Genomic DNA, 7,221 nt, shown 5'->3' on the forward strand with positions numbered 1-7,221 from the left:
GTATATTGAATAGAATAACATAAGATGTTACACTAAATATATTTCAGCTGAGCAGAATTTACAGTTTCTGTTCTCAAGAAAATACGGTGTGCAGCTGTTTTTAACATGTTTTCTATGTTGAAATGTGTACTGATACACATAACAGACACTTTATACTGCCTTGTTTTTGTCCTGCCCTAGGACATCATTGGAGATAAAAGATGTTATCTGAAGGGACCATTTCCTTTTGAAATACTTAAATAAATACAGAAGGTAGTTGCATATATGCAGGTGCCTAGGTACTCCTATTTGCATATGTTTAATAAATAGTCATTCACAGTTTATAATTTTTTTTTTTTTTTGAGTGGAAGAAAGATTGTAATATATGGTCTGCTTTTGGGGGAGCTGGGGTGGGGATTTTTGTTTGTTTGTTTCTTTGTGGGTTTTGTTTGGGTTTTGGTTTGGTTTTTTTTTTTACTGTGCCAGGTGCTCAAACACTGTCACAGATGGCCCAGAGAGGTTGTGGAGTCTCTGTCCTTGGAGATACTCAAAACCCAACTGGATAAGGTCCTGGGCAACCTGCTGTAGGTGACCCTGCTTGAGGGTCAAAATTCCTTCCAAGGAATTTTGTGGCTTTTACCTGGAGACTTTGTCTGTATTTTTTCTAGCTTGGTGTATGCACAAAGAAAAATACGTCAAGCGAGGTAGGGTTTTATAAAGAGTTTAAAAATTGCAAAGTGGCAGAAAGAAACAAAAATCAACATTGTGCATCCTACCAAGCTGATGGTTGATAGACAGAGCAGCGGTGAGACCTTGGAAGGGCAAAAGCACACACTGGCCAGCTCGTCTTTCCAGTATAGTGAAAAGGTTTTAAAATGGTTCATCATAAAGAAAATATTCAACAATAATATCTATTTAGTTTTTTATTTCATTTTCTCTGTGTTTTAAGACTTTTCAAGGACATTTCTTTCATCAGTATCCAGTTTTCTCAGGTTTACCAAAGAGTCTTCTTTTTCTTAAAAGCTGGAAATGCTACTGTACATGGATTACAGATATTTACAAAGCTATTGACAGTCTCTGACATGCACAGATACATTGAGTACATCATAAAGCCCAGTTAGCTGCATCTTTTGCTTGTTCATAGGTGAGATTTTGTATGTACTGGCTTTGTAGTCTTTGAAAGCTGGCCAAGAACTTTGACAAAAAATAATCTGAAAATTGCTGCTAAAAATCTAAAAATAAAGCAACATTGAAAAGTACTTTATAATCTGAACTGTATTTTCTGCTGCAAGCAGGTGAATTTACGTTGTCAGGAAAGCCCTTTCACTGGTACATGGTGAGATTTGTAATGGATAGAAGGCTGTCTTTTGGAATAGTATTGTAGTGGTATGGCAAAGCCTTTAACATTTTTTCTTTAGGATGAGTAGAATTTGCATTGAGAGAAGGTTTATAACCCTCCCTTAAGAAATCTATGGGTCACCCTGGATTGAAGTATATCACAAAATCTGAATCCTCTTTTGTTTCTCCTTTTCATGTCTATAGCTATGCTACTAGGGATTTAGTTGGAAACATCTTTAAAGATTGGCATTTGATGGTAGAGTAGGAACCTGGGTACGTCAGTAATAACAGTTCATATACTTCCCAGCGGTATGAATTTATTCTGCTAGAAGTGTATTTTGTTCCTTTAGAGCAAATGGATGGGCTGTATATTGCTTTCAAATGGAGAGGAACTTAAGCTGTCTCTATATGAGCTTCTTAATGTTAAAAGTCTCTTTGAAAGGCTACAATTCAGAGGATCTTGGTTTTGAAACCTTTTAAATTATTTTCTAGGCTTTTGTCATTCACTGTATATCTCTCTTCCTTTTGTTTAAGTTCCAAATTTCTAAGCATTTTACACTTTGGAAAAAATATTGAAGATTAAAAGCTAACCGCTTAGAATTAGGAACTGCGTTCTGCAGTTGGCAGAGCTTCGTTTCTTTGAGCTGTTAAATAGGCCTGATTCTTACTTAGAGAAGTAACCCACGTTTTTAAAATTTTGGGCATCTAACTACTTTTTTAAAAAAATCCTAAGCAAGCAAAATTTTAACAGTAATTGATCTCAGTGGGAGTTAGGCCCTAATCTGCAGTACTGCAAAGCCGCTATTTGTGTATCTAGACAAAATTTTAGATAATATAATATTTTAGATATTATGACTCTGGTACACGAGTGCAATGTAATGGAGATACAGGTTGGTCTTGCAAGTGAATGAAAGAGGATACTATTGTAAATGAAAATTAAATTGGGCTCTTTCTTCAGAAGTCTTTGTTGTTCTTTGAAAATGCTTTTTAATAACTGTCTGGATGTCACCTACACATACCAATAGTTTCTGGATGCCAAATACTTTTTCAGAATAAAAATGCAGGAGATGGCCAAAGGTTCAAGGTCAAGTGCAAAGTAGGCCAGGAGAGGGAGGACATCATTTTCAAGTGCCTCTTGGTAAAATAACCAGAGAAGACAGTAAGCCATTCATAAGGATTAAGGCTAATGGGTGAAAGTAAATTGTTTTAATTAGGTTTCTGAGTTTTAATCCAAAACAAAACTTGCAAGAGGCATATTGTAGATATCAGCATTTGATCCTACCCTATTAAATACAGTTTCGGCATCTCAAGAAAAAGCAGCAATGGGATCGTCATCATCTCTCACCTCTCATAATATCTGTAGCACTCTTCTTAAATTATCAGCTGCCTCCCTGCCTGGCATGAAACTGCCTTGATCTTGATTTACAATGGTGGTAATGCTTTTGTTTAGTCTCGTGGTTAGCCATTTAGTAAATATTTTTAAGACCACATATAACAAAGATACAGAATTACAGTCCGTACATTTACTGAGACTTTATCAGGTTTTGGAATGAATAGATTCTACTTTGCTTTTCATTGATAATGGTATTACACCTTTACCTGGTTTTGTGCAAGGCATTTTGGAGGCACCATTTCAGGTTAATGTATGGTTTCTGACATATATGCCCTGCTATTAGCCACCGTGTCCAATCCAATTGCCAGACTGTAAGTTCTTTACTGTGCTAGTTATTTAATTCAGTATATTCAAGTACAGTTGCATATTCATTTCAGTTTGGCAAATCTATGGCAGCAGGTAACAATGCCTCAATTGAGTTTAGAGACAGACAGGGAATAACCATAAAGTTTGGAAGAGGAGGCAAAAGAAACACGTGTTATTTTTTTACCACTTTCTGTAGTGGTCCTAAATATGGTATAGGCCAAGAACAGAATTTGTCTCTTCCTCCTGGTATTGCCAAGAAACCCTTCATGAGTCTAAAAGAGAAGAAGTGGATCAGGATAGGGGCATGAATTTAACACTTTTCCATGCCTGGAATTGTCCACTAACTAAAAAACAACAGAAATTTTCCTGAAGTGTACAGTCCTTGAGACTCCAGGAAAAAAACAAGGATTTCTTCATCTGCTTATCTTCTCTTCCTGTATATCATTATTCAGTGACACTTGGATTAGTTTTGTTTGCTCTCAGTTCTGCCACATTTAGACCAAACTCCAAATGTGCATGTGCTCAAATATGATAAAAATTCAGTTGAAGAAGCATAAAGTGAATAGTGAAAGTTCCAAACATTTTCAATAACAGTTTTAAATTGAAGTGCCATTGCTTCTTCCAGGGCAAGTGAATGCAGAAAGTGATGGTGAGACTTGTTATTTGAACTGTACATTAATGAATTCCAGTTTTTAACTGTTGGATATCCAGTTCTGAAAAATTCTACAATATTTTGTTGTGGAAACAATAGCCTATGCATGTAAAAAGTTTATAATTGTAAAAATATAATTTAACAGCATTTCTAATGGCTTAAGTCCTCTTAAGAGAACTCGGTCGCTTATAATGCATCTCACTGTCTGACATACATCTGCTTGGCGGGACATACAGGAGCTAAGGGCCCATTCATTGAACAAGAGAAATATGAAATATCTTTTAAAACTTCGAGATACGCTAATGAAAATTGTGTGCGTAGTCTTTCTATCTTTATTGAAATTATAACTTGAAATTTAATTCCCCAAAATAGGGTGATTTGAAGCTTAGAAAACACATTCTTACTGGAAGTACCCTTTAGGACTTATTCCTAGAGATGATCCTGCAGTTACTGTTTTTTCAAAGAGTTAAACCCTTTACCTCTGTTCAGAAGACAAAGAGAAAATGTTTGATTTTAGAGTAATTTCATATCTTTCAACAGTATTCAAGGAAACTAAGTGAGAGAACACACTATAATTTTGGATGAGAAGGAGCAAAAGGGAAGCTTCCTTCATTTTGTTGCTTTCCCTGCCAACCTGCACAGCAGCTCCAACCTTCTTTTCCCTGGCAGGAAGAAGAAAATAAGAAAAAAAGCAGTGGATTCCTCAGCATAACTTCCTCTGTTGCTTGAAGTTTAGCCACTGGTCTAATCTCTGAAAGTTTTTCCTGGCTTGCATTGACTCGCTGCTTGGACATTGAGCACTGTTTTAACCTGTCAGGAGCTGAATTGTTTGGCCTGCCATGGAGTTGACTGTGTGCTGTTTTTTCTTAGGCTACTCTGTTTCTGAGATGCAGGGCTAACACAAATTTGTACAAGGGCTGGTTTTGTGAGTGCCGCAATGGAATCTCCTTCAGCTGCTGTCTAGTTAGAAGGTTCAGTGAATACTCAAGGGGAGACTCCTTGGCACTGGATTTTGCCTTTTGCAGGAATTCTGTGTTGGAATTTTTAGCATAGGATGGCTCTGCTGGACTGTGTACACTTTAAAAAAAAAAAATCACTCAGCTTGCAGTTAAAGTTTTGTTTATGTTTCTGCAGTGTTTAAAGTTATTCCTTATCTGTTGACTATGCCCTTTATCATTCATAGGTCTGAGGGAGATAGAAAAGACCTGCTGTTTAAACTAACCTGTCTCACATAGAGGGCAACAGGCTGGAGGGCTCAGATGAGCATCTCTTCTGGCCTATCTTAGGCTCTAATTAGACTCCTTCAGGGGGCAGTGATGAGGAGCTGAGAGTTCCTTGGCTGGCTCAGTGGAGATTGGTGAGGGCTTTGTATACATAACCTCAGCATTATTAGATGTATATGTGTGTTTCTGTTAGCCTTCTAGGTTGAACTACGAAGTACCAGGGACTGGGGGCAGGGGTAAAGGGAGGCAGGCAGGCAAGCCAGGAGCAGAGGCAAAGGTAGGCCAAGTTCTTAGGAGCGATTTTGGAATGGCTAGATAAAGGGTGACATTTCCTTATTATCCTGTTTTCCCACAGGAAATGTTCCCCCTAATGCAGTTTTTTCAACCAGAAGTGCATGCATATATATACGCGCATGTTTGTGTGTGTGTGTTTAAATACAGACTTCATGACAGTTGAAAGTCTGAAACGTGAAGGACTGTGTATATTGATGTGGTTTCAGAGGCTGCATGTCACCCCCAGTATACCTGCGCTCAGAAGATTACACCCTGCTGCACTGTAACATGCTTAATTCATTGCAGCGTTAGAGAGCTGATGTCACACCCAGATCGAGGCTACCCCAAGCAGTGCACACAGGCTGCCTCTGCATCAGGCAGCGTTGTGTAGAAAGTGATGTGTGTAATAATAATTCTATGCAGTATTTGCTTCGCATTAAGCTCATTGGCTCCAATCAGCATCTGGACCTCATTGTGTTCAGTGTTTTCCAAACACATAGGAAAATCTGTGCTCTGAAAATTTTATTTAACAGTATTTGGACTTTCTTCTCATGTTTGTATGTACTTACTTTGGGTTTGCAGGTTTTTTTGACCTCTCTTTTGGTCTGTCAGTTACAATATTTTGTCATATCTATAGTAGGACTGAAAAGATCACTTTTCCAAAAGGTGGGGTTGTCTTGATATTTGCCTCACACTAACTGTTTGATTTCCTATTTCACTGATGACTAGGCCGTATTGTAAAGGAAGGCTGGGCTTCTAATGCTGTTTTAACTTTTATCCTGAACACCTTTCATTTCCCAATAGGTGGTAACTTGCAGGATTTGGCTTATGCTGTAGAATTTACACAAAAAAAAGTCTATCAGATTTGCTGGGCACAATTGTGAAAACTGTTCAGTATATCCTGTTTTCTAAATGTCAGCTTTTTTTTTTCCTTTCATAGTGGGTGGGCTGACTAAACAGAGACTTTTTTACATGGTACTTTGCTGTTTTCTAAACAGAGCAGCTATGTATGCTATCTAGTTTATATACAGCCTCTTTTTTTTTTAAAGTAGGGTACCCTTATAAATATGTTGGATTTAAAAGAAGCTCGTCCTACAGAAAGTCCTTTGTTTGTAGTATCTAAAACTTCTCTTGGTTTTTTGGGGTTTTTTTTTGCATATTTTATTCATTCCTTTTCTGTGTGCCACTTTCTATGTGTTTTGAAATAATTATGCATAGGTCCTACAATACAGTAGGGCCAATGTTTTTAAGAGTTTTTGTTCTGACACATAGCATGGAATGGAGCTAATCAAAACATAAGTGTTTACTTTGCACCACTCACTGCAGTTTTTAAGATACATATTAAACATTATTTTGGGCCTTACTACAGCATATGGCTTTACAGCATTAACGAAAGACCATTCCAAATTAGGAAAATTAGAACAAAGAGCCATTCTAAAATAAATAATTAGTATTCTTAAAATATATCAGCATGTAAATACTTCTGGGATAATTCTGCCACTACGTTGATGTTTCTCTTTGGCTTGCTGGAGAGTCAAAGGAAAGCATGCTTTTGCTGCAGTTAGTGCCTCTAAATGGACCACATACAAAATTATTATCCTATATAAGCTGCATAGCTACTGCCTGGATAATCCTGCGGGCAGCATATCAGATCAGGTTTGAGGTACTGCATGGCAGAATTCATAGTGGAATTAAAGGCTCTTCTGGGCAAAACTTATTCCCAGCCAGGACAACCCTCATAAACACTAGGAAAGTGACCTGAAAGTTGCCATTAGGGATATTACCCAATCTTTTTTCACTCCGAGTCTGAGAATGGGTTTCTCTGGATCTGCTGGGAACAGGGCTGTGTGTGCCAAGAACTGGTAAAGTGTGTGCTGATCTCTCTTCCTACAGCTCTACCAACATACCTTTATCTTTATTTCTGTCTTGTTCTTTTTCTTCATGTTTTCTTCTGTTTGTGTTTTTGAGGGCTTTTTCTTGATTATTTCTTGCCATCTTCAGTATTCTGTCCCTTCCTGGCAGAAGAGGGAACAACTCTTGCAATCAGCAATAACTAG

Source organism: Leptosomus discolor, chromosome 4, assembly GCF_034619465.1.
Source record: "Leptosomus discolor isolate bLepDis1 chromosome 4, bLepDis1.hap2, whole genome shotgun sequence".
Classification (NCBI taxonomy): Eukaryota; Metazoa; Chordata; class Aves; order Leptosomiformes; family Leptosomidae; genus Leptosomus; species Leptosomus discolor.